Below are 8,848 nucleotides of genomic sequence, written 5' to 3' on the forward strand. Positions count from 1 at the left end.
AATTATTGCGTTATGTGTGATTGAATTCTTTCTCTTTTATGCTTCGTGATTTCATCAATCGCTTATTGTTTCCAGTGATGAGTAGAGTATATTCAAGTCGATTGTTTTATCATTTTACAATTTATCGTTTGAATCTACAAGGAATTTCTACATACTGATTGCTTTGTGTGCCTTAGCTTTCTTTGACTCATTATTCTAATCACAAAAAAAAAATGAACTTAGGATTTGTTCTCATTGTCATTATGCAATTTTTATAAGAAAGAGATTATGAAATATTTATATGAAACATAAATTCATTACAAAAATTTTGATCCTGCGACAATATATACATTCAGGTTCATGGATCGCAAAAGGAACATTAGTTCCATCTTAAAAGTCATTTATTGAGATGAGAACATCAATCTATAAATTAAAAAAAAAAACATCCAAACCCATTAATATTTTTCTTGTAATGGTTACATAGATTAAACCTGCAAGGTAGTCTAAAGCCATATTTTATGAGCAACTTCATAGCTTCATACTTCCTTAATTAGTGAATCTTGTTTACGATATTTCCTTATATTGGAGTTCTTTAATTTAGATAACATTTAAAAAATACATTATAAAAAACTTAAATTTAATATATCAGTGGTTATTTGCTTGATTATCAAAATCAAAATGCATTTTTTTCATTTTAAAAACCCTATTGGCGTCTCTATGCACCTTTGGGGCAATTGCTAGTTTTAATCCAAATTCAAATCTGGTAACTATAATCAAAGCACTTAGGATAGTCAATTTTTCCTGTATCAAATCAAATCCAAATCCAAATTCGAATTTGATAACTATAATTAAAAACAAGTAAGTTCAAACTCTACTTTCCACATTATGAGGGAATGACCTGTTTAACTCATGTTCAAACCTTTGGCTATAAAAGGTGGCACTACAACTACCAATGTGGTTAGGCACGAAATTGGCAAATATTCAAAATAAATATGCTTTCTATTTATATCAAATACATGATAGATTAATGTTTTTATGTGAAATGATATTGATGATTTCTATTAATATAAAACATGAAAGTACATTGAGAGTATGTAGACAAATCTTTTAGAGGATGACTTTCTATTCATATCATATACATGATAGATTAATGTTTTTTTATGTGAACTGATTTTGAGGATTTCTATTAATATAAAACATGAAAGTACATTGAGAGTATCTAGACAAATATTTCAGAGGATAACAACATCAAGACCACCAAAAACATCTTCAAATGAAGACATAGACACCAAAAGCGAGACTAAATTAGTAGGTGTGTCATGGCTTTCACAAATATTAACTAACTAAGACATAGACATCAGAATCCAAACTGAAACCAACAACGCAAAGGCTATAAACTCATTTTCTGTGACACCAAATTGAGAGACATGATACCACAGTAAGCTCGTGAAGGCTAAGACCAAAACCAAAACAGATTGAAATCATCAATAATAGGGCTGCAAGCGTATCGTTTGGGGATGTAAGGCATTGACTTCCAACAAAAAAAGGGCCTCATTGAGATAGGCTTCAAACCACTAGTAGAAAGACTATAAACTCGTGACGAGGCACACCAAATCCCGAGAGATGAAAACAAAGTGAGTGTGATGGTTATGGACAGAACCAAAAGAACATAAGACCTCCAGAATAAAGGTGCAAGCGAAATGTAAGAGAAACTCTAAGAGTGTATCAAAAATTCAAGTAACCTGCAAGAGATTTAGTTAGAAAATACAATTGTGATATTATAAGGATTGTCAATAGAAGGAACTATAGTGCCACTAGGAGGGTCAGATGAGTCTCCTCATGCATAATCAAATACCACACAACCTTCCACCTGATCCAAATGAGCATTTAAATCATCCAGGCAATAATGAAGATTACTAAGAATTCATTTAATATTGTCCTAGCCAACAAAGAGTCTGTATTTGTCCTCTTGTTTATCTTGTAATACCATTCTGAACAAAGTGTCTAGTTGATGGTGGACTGAAACGGAATGAAGAAAATATAACCTCCATTTCTGGTACCTTCCTAATGCTAGGAGCCATTGAAGGCCCTTGTCTCCAATTTCGAAATCGGAGAAATATGAGCATTCACCAAACTCGTAAGATTCCACTTGTCAAATTTATTTTCATATCTCCGAAGGTGTAAAGTCAAAGTATGAAGCCACCAAATCCCATGTGAAAAGTTGTCGGGGTTGCAAGTGTCCCTTGCTAACTCCTCCTCTATGCTTTCCTGCCTTTGGCAAGGAGGCATAATAGTAATGACTAGTCGACCACCAAGAAAAAGAGTCACACCAACAACAAAAACAGAAGGATAACACACAATGGTGGAACTGACACAAGCGAAAAGGAACAAATCATCCACCCAACACCCCAAAACGAAGCTAAGACATAGAAATATTTTGAAGACACTGATTTCTTATAAAGGCATATCCTAAATAGTCCCTATAGAATAATCCCATTGTAAGACAATAACATACCTCAAATTCACACTACCCCATGAACAACATGTACAAAAGATATCTAACAGAGGAATTAGTCATATAACTTGATATGGAAACAAGGAATAACTTGATATGGAAAAAAAGGAAGATGAATTGCACTAAAACTAGCAAACACTCAATTCCTCAACACAAGATATAACTTAGAACTAGGAAAAGATTATAAGACCCATAATTGATTGACTCCCAATGAACATGACTCTAAAGCCCCTTTATTAATACCAAACAAAAATTTCCAAGATACAAACACACACATACCAACACAATGCACGGAAATGAAATACCCCTAATTCTTCAACTAGGAGGGTCGAGCTAGAGAAAACTACCACTAGCTTAAAGACCTAGCCACATTTAAAATTATGCAAAAATAATTTTAAAAAAACATGGAGTACTCACCATCAAAAGCATAACTACTACCACATAACTACAACCATAGTGAAATATACCCTTTTCACCCCTGATAAGTTAATCTTAAAAAGAAGTAAACAAGAATATTTTTATTTGAGAATATTTTAAAGAATTTTTTTTTAAGTTTTATAATTTATTTGGAGTTTTAAAAAAAAAACTAAGTTAAAAAAATAATATATTAATTACTTAATCTCGGAATTTTTTTTAGTAATCGAATCTATATCCAAATTCAAATGCAGTTGTCTATAATGTGGTTTTTTGGAAGTTTTTTCGGTGGGTTTTTCCGGTCAAAATCCGGCAGCAATTTATTGGAATCGCAAGTTTGATAGCTACTTTTTGCACAATCAAAGCGTCTCAGGGGTTTTTCAGGGTGCTGAATCTAAATATGCAATTAAAAATCCATTTTAAATAATACAAATCAAAATTTAACCTCAATTTTTTCCACTAGATTCCGTCACTGGAATCTCCAAAAAATCACATTATAGACAACTCCAATTCAAATTTGGGAAGTATAATTAAAAGCACGTACGGCCAATCTCTACTTTCCACATTAGGAAAGAATCGCTTGTTTAACTCGTGTTCAAAGTTTTGGCTATAAAAAGTGGCGCTCCAACGACCAATGTGGCGAGGCAGCATGCAGGCAACTGGCAAATGTTCAAAATAAGTCTGCCTTCTATCCGTATCGCAAACAGGGCAGGATAACGATAATTGATTTTGATCTGATAAGGTGCCATTTCCAAAGTTTTAAAATATTTAGAAGCCAATCAATTCATGGGACCGGACTGAATTCAATGATTTCAATCAACGGTGCGAGGTGATCGAGAAACAACGATGGAATCCTCCTTAGCATGGGACGTGGCAGCAATCGGCAGCATTACCGGGACTTTGGCACTTTGGAATTTGAACAAATGGACGGTTGTTAAAGCACACAAAACAAAATCCATGGCTGCACAGGCAGGAGCTTGACAACTTTGCGTAAATTTTACGTTATCTCGCTGTGGGACGCATCGAAAGGCTCGTAGCAGCGGCGTCATGGTCGCTTTGTTGCGAACGCGTGTCTGTCCACATGGTGGCTGCTGAGAGTCCTAATGCCAGATTGCATTTACAGTTTACTTTAAAGCTATCTCTATTCAATATAGAGTCCATTGCTTTTGATTAACATGTGTGCTGCAAAAAAAATTGAACTTCATCAAATCTAGTTCCAGGAATTGTAGGTCGCGAGGTCGGATCTGTGGGACTGAGCAAATTATTATCACTGTGATCGAGAAAGCATTTAAGTACCAGCTATAATGGCTTCCAATGAATCTTTACAGACAACAGCTGCTATGGCACCAGTAACAATCGAGCGCAGGGTTAACCCCAATCTCGATGACGAACTCCCAAAACCTTGTATTCATTCCTGCGCTTCATTATTTCGATGATAAATACCTTTGGCTTCATCATCCGTGCAGTTTTTTTTTTTTTACTTTACATCAGTGCATTTTTTCCTGACACAAGTTTAATAGTTTTTTATTTTTATGTTTTAGATGGGTAATCTCAACCTAGTAATTTGCAAAAATTTGGTGTCCCAAATCTAAGTTTTAATTTTTTTTATTTATTTTTAAATTTCAACAAAAGTAAATCTACATTATCTACATAAATCAAGTGTCCCTTTTTAGAAGTTTTAAGTTTCAACTAGTATAATCTACAGAAATCAAGTGTCCCAAGATTTTTTTTTCAAAATTTAATTTTTATACTGTTTTTTTCAAATTTTAATTTTTATACTGTTTTAAGTTTTACACTCTGATTACGTAATCTGAGTGTAATCTGCATAATCTACAGAAATCGATTTGAAGTTTTAACTGTGTAATTTGCAGAAATCTGAGTAATTTAAGTATCAAGTGCAGATCTGGGTGTAATCTGCAGCAAATCAAGTGTCCAAGAGTTTTTTTAAGTTATCTGAGTACTTTAAGTTTCAACGGTGTAATCTGCCACAATCAAGTGTCTCATGCTTAATCTGAGTAATCTGCAGAAATCGAATGTCGCAAGAAATTTTTTGAAATTTTAGGTTTCACTAGCATAATCGGCATAAATGCATAAATCTACAACATAAATGTGATGTTGCAAGAGGTTTTTTTTTTTATGTTTTAAGTTTTAGTAGCTTAATTTGCATAAATCGCACCGCAAGTGTCCCAAAAGTTTGTTTGTTTGTTTTAATTTCAAGGTTTAGCTATCTAGATTTAGCGATTTAGATTTAGCTATGTAATTTACAGAAATCTCAATATTTTAAGTTTGAATGTGTAGTCTGCCACATTTTAAGTTTGAATGTGTAGTCTGCCACACTAAGTGTTTCTAGCCTTCGAAACCAAGGGTGTGTCCCAATAAAGGGTCCCAAAGAGTCTTTGAAAGTTTAGTGTCCCAAACAAGGGTCCCAAAGAGTCTTTGAAAGTTTAATCTATCTAGTGTCCCAAGGGTTCTTTTGAAGATTGAAGTTTTAACTGTGTAAAGAGTTCTTTTGAAGATTGAAGTTTTAACTGAGTAATTTGCAGAAATTTGAGTGCTTTGAGTTTCAACTGTGTAATCTGCCATAATCAAGTGGTTACAGTCTCAAAAAGTTTCAGTTGTGTAATCCCCAGAAAATCTAACTTTCTAATACAAACCAAAATTCACAACCATTATATCACAAAATATAGATGAAAAAAGGGAAAATCTTCTCATAGTTAAACTGCTATCTTTTACTGGAATGCCCCAATCCTTCTCTCCCACCCTGGAATCCAATTACTCCATTACAGGAATTGTCCAAAGAGTTTTTGAAAAGTGTCCTAGTGTCCAAAGAGTTTTTGAAAGTTTAATCTGTCTAGTGTCCCAAGAGTGTTTTGAAGATTGAAGTTTTAACCGCAGAAATTTGAGTGCTTTAAGTTTCAAATGTGTAATCTGCCATAATCCTAGTGATTCGGTGTCAAAGAGTTTCAGGGTTTTTAAGTTTCAGTTGTGTAATCTGCCATAATCCTAGTGATTTGGTGTCAAAGAGTTTCGAGGTTTTTAAGTTTCGGTTGTGTAATCCGCAGAAAATCTAATATTCTAGTACAATCCAAAATTGACAACCATTATATCACAAAATATAGATGAAAAAGGGTAAAATAGAGATGAAAAGGGGGAAAATCTTCTCATAGTTAAACTGCTATCTTTTACTGGAATGCCCCATTCCTTCTCTTCCCACCCTGGAATCCAATTACCCCATTACAGGAATTGGATCAACCACGATCAAATCTCAGTCGATCGTCCATACCTTCTATCCTACCACTAGTATTCCCACAGTTTCTGTCCCACTAATGGAATTCAAATATCACACTACGAGAATTCAATTAATCTCTGGATAACAGTTCAGAAGACCATTAGTGCATTCATTTCTCCATACTGGTTGGTTTATGTTTATTTTCTCAAATGATTAATTGTACCATGGGCTCTAAAAAATATTCACTTTTTGTTCTTCAGAAACTGGTATTCTGAAGTGGGAATCTATTTTTTGTATTGCAGTTCTCCCAAGGGCGCTCGTAGCAGTTGACACAGAACATCCGAGTGGAACCCCTGGACACCAACACGGCGACATGAGCGTTCTTCAACAGCACGTCGCATTTTTTGATCGCAACAACGACGGGATTGTGTACCCTTGGGAGACTTTCTTAGGTCATGACGAACTGATATTTGCCTCTTTCTTTGAACTGTATAATTATTTGTCACAGTTGCGATATGTGACTTAAAATTCATTGATTTTCCAGGTTTTCGTGCCGTGGGTTTTAACATAATAATCTCGTTCTTTGGTTGCCTTATTATCAACATTTTCTTGAGCTATCCTACGTTGCCTGTAAGTAGATGCATGGCCTGGTTAATTTCATTAGAAATGTATTTGATTTTGTATAAGGCCTCAGATCTGTTGTTGTCTGTTCATGCAGGGATGGATTCCCTCGCCATTTTTTCCAATCTATATTGATAGGATTCATCGAGCGAAGCATGGAAGCGATTCCGAAGTTTATGACACAGAAGGAAGGTTAGAAATATTTTTTAAAATAATTGCACTTTCTTCTGTCTAGACAAGGGAGCTCCATTGACTCTCCAGGCATTCTCAAGAATTTTGCTTCCCTGTGACACATGAGATCCGTGCTAGTTTCACATTTATCCATAGTCAAAATAGGGTTTTTAGATTTAACCCTTTGTCCGTATAGTTTAGGATAAGATCTGAACCCTAAAATGGGTATAAGGGTTACGGTTAGTTTTATTGATCCTGTTAATCTAATATATTTATGAGATCCAGTAAATATTATTATAAGGGTTAGGGTTAGTTCTATTGATCCTGTTAATCTAGCATATTTATGAGAAAATCTGGTATATTGATCCGTGGTAATTTCACATTTATCCATAATCAAAATAGGGTTTTTAGATTTAACCCTTTGTCCGTATAGTTTAGAATAAGATCTGAACCCTAAAATGGATGTAAGGGTTAGGGTTAGTTTTATTGATCGTGCTAATCTAGTATATTTATGAGATAAAGGACTATGAGGCTTTCTGGTTTTTTAACTCTTTTTTATTGTGAAATCGCATTCAGGTTTGTCCCCGCTAAATTCGAAGAAACTTTTACAAAAAATGCCAAAACCCATCCAGATAAACTGTCATTCTCTGAGCTGTGGAATTTGACGGAACACAATAGAAATGCGCTTGATCCTTTAGGATGGTATGCATTGTTGATCCTTGACACTTAATTCCTGCAATGTTTTAGTAGACTACTTCCCCATGTTGTATAAGTTGAAATAACTTGGGAATTGCTATCATGCAATAAAACTGCAATGTTTCAGTGGACTACTTTCTCAATGTTGTATAAGTTGAAATAACTTGGGAGTTGTAATCATGCAAAAGAATGATGATTTCTCAGTCATGACTAATTAGTTTTGTGGGTGAACAGGATTGCGGCGAAGTTAGAGTGGTTCTTGTTATACTCTCTGGCTAAAGACCCCCATGGTTTTGTGCCCAAGGAAGCTGCGAGAGGTGTATTTGATGGTAGCTTGTTCGAGTTCTGCGAGAAGTCTCGAAGGTCAAACAAGCAACAGTGAAATCCCTGACCTTTAAGATTTGAAGCTCTAAAAAACTCTTGCGGTCATTGTCATAAATTGGTGCTCCTCTTTATGTCTATAAGGTGGACTACTCTACAAAGATGGGCTGGCAATGTATATATATAAGGTGGACTACTCTACAAAGATGGGCTGGCAATGTATATATAGGAAGAATATGCATTGAAGTAGGAATCAACTGGTTGAGCCTTCTTCTAGATTGAAGATTGTAGAGTCATAAAACCTCCCTCCCATATAAATAAGACAATATTATAAGACAATATTAGGCACGCATTCGGTACATGTCTGTTTTTAAATGAATCTGCACCTCAACACAATTTACAATTTACTTACTAACACAACTTTTTTTTTTTAATCTACAATTTAACAGTTAACATTTTTTTTTTTTTTTTTCTAATTTACAATTTACATATTATTTTTTTCTAAAGTTTGGATAAAGTTTGGGAGACTATATCGGCATCATATTCAATATATCATCCATAATTTATTTTTATTTTACAATTCACATATTAACCCAATTTAATTTACAATTTACTAATTAACATAATATATATATATATATATATATATATATATATATTTTTTTTTTTTTTTTTCTTTTACAAATTAACACAATATTATATATATATATATATTTTTTACAATTTACAAATTAACACAATATTATTTTTTTAAGTTTGGGAGACTATATCGTCATCATATTCAATGTATCATCCATAATTTATTTTATTTTACAATTTACATATTAACCCAATTTAATTTACAATTTACTAATTAACATAATATCTATATATATATATATATATATATATATATATATTTA

At 33.6% G+C, this 8,848-nt stretch overlaps 1 pseudogene across 1 annotated transcript; it reads left to right on the plus strand.

The window, feature by feature from the left end:
* The first annotated feature begins 4,005 nt into the window (after positions 1-4,005).
* On the plus strand, positions 4,006-8,195 carry LOC149223576 (peroxygenase-like; annotated as a pseudogene). The gene is made up of 6 exons (XR_016249475.1): positions 4,006-4,312; positions 6,440-6,589; positions 6,682-6,767; positions 6,856-6,950; positions 7,506-7,631; positions 7,860-8,195. The product of XR_016249475.1 is annotated as a peroxygenase-like (transcript).
* The last annotated feature ends 653 nt before the right edge of the window (positions 8,196-8,848 follow it).

This window comes from Pinus tabuliformis, chromosome Q (genome assembly GCF_031772625.1).
Source record: "Pinus tabuliformis cultivar Carrire ecotype Pingquan chromosome Q, CPIR1, whole genome shotgun sequence".
In the NCBI taxonomy this organism is placed as follows: Eukaryota; Viridiplantae; Streptophyta; class Pinopsida; order Pinales; family Pinaceae; genus Pinus; species Pinus tabuliformis.